Raw genomic sequence first — 1,599 nt, forward strand, 5'->3', positions numbered from 1 at the left:
TCCCAAAACAAAACAAAAATCAACCCATGAATATTAGCACTCACTCTTTGTTTTTCCAAGGGCACCGGTACTAGGAAATGCAGGAGAAGGAAAATGCTTTCTAGGTTTTGTGGCTATTCTAAGAAGTAGGTTTACATAAGGCAGTTTAAGAGGAGAAAAGCAGTTTTAATTATATAGTATATGTGAGTCCCACCATAATATGAAACCATAGAAGTACTCAGATGATTGAGTCTTACCATCCTGAGCTAGAAAGGAATAGAGGCTTGGCCTTTTGGGAAGAGATGATAAATTATACAAAGGTAAGGGTAGAAATACATATAATGAATGATCTGGACATGGTAATGCATTCCTGTAAGCCAGCACTCAGGAGGGTGAGATAAGAAGATCACAGGTTTGAGTCCAACCTGAGCAAATTTAGTGATTTAGCGAAACCGTCTCAAAAATTAAAATAAAATTAAAAAAGGCTGGGGAGGTAGCTCAGTGCAAAGGCCCTGGGTTTAATCCCCAGTACTGCAAAAGAAAGAAAGAAGGAAAGGAGAGAGAGAGAGAGAGAGAGAGAGAGAGAGAGAGAGAGAGAGGAAGGAAGAAGGAAAGGTCCTCACTTTGTTGACTTCAGGTGACAAGGTTGCCTTGTGACATCTCTTCCTGGAACAGATGCTTTTACTAACGAAAATATTTTTATTTTTGGTACCAGGGATCAAACTCAGGACCTTGTGTTTGTGAGGCAGGTGGCAGTTACTGAGCTAAATCCCTGGCCCTGAAATATCTCCTTTACAAATGTAAATTTCCTGTACATAAGAGAAAACTTCATTTTATTTTAGGCAGCTGAGGCAGAGGTAAAGAGGTTTTTCTCTGCACTGGCTGTGTCTCAATTTCTTTTAGCTCAAAATAATCAATACTCTACTTTGGCATGTAGTGAACCAACCTCTTCAGCACTCACTAGTCTACTATCTACTTTCTTTCTGTATACATTTGCATACTCAGGATGTCTTAAACAAATGGAACCCTAAAATACATGGCCTTTTGGTGTCTGTTTTCTTTCACTTAGTGCTTTCATGTTTATCTGTGTTACAACATGTAGCAGTACTTCATTTTATCCACGAATATTGCATTGCACGGACATTCTACATTTTATTTACCATCTATCATTTGATGGACATTTGGCTTGTTTCCAATTTTTAGCTATTATGAATAATACTGCCCTGAACATTGATGTACAAGGTTTTGGGTGGACATGGTTGTTTTGTTTTTTTTTTTTAGACAGGGTCTCTCTATGTAGTTGAGACTGACCTGGAACTTACTATGTAGCCTAGGCTGGTCTTGAACTCACAGCGAGCCTCCTGCCTCAGCCACCTGAGTGCGGGGATTGCAGGTGTGCACCACCACGCCTGGCTCTGGACATGGGTTTTAATTCTTCTAATAAGTGGGAATTGCTGAGTTGTATGGTAACTGTTTAATCTCTTGAATAACTACCACAGTATTTTCCAAAGAAGTTGCTGCTTTCCAACTGTAGCTCATGAGGGTTTCAATTTCTTTATATGCATGCTCATGTTTGTTAGTATATCTGCCCGCTTTTTTTTTTTTTTTTTTTTTTTTTTT

This window comes from Fukomys damarensis, unplaced genomic scaffold (assembly GCF_012274545.1).
Source record: "Fukomys damarensis isolate Sample0158 unplaced genomic scaffold, DMR_v1.0_HiC HiC_scaffold_34, whole genome shotgun sequence".
NCBI lineage: Eukaryota > Metazoa > Chordata > Mammalia > Rodentia > Bathyergidae > Fukomys > Fukomys damarensis.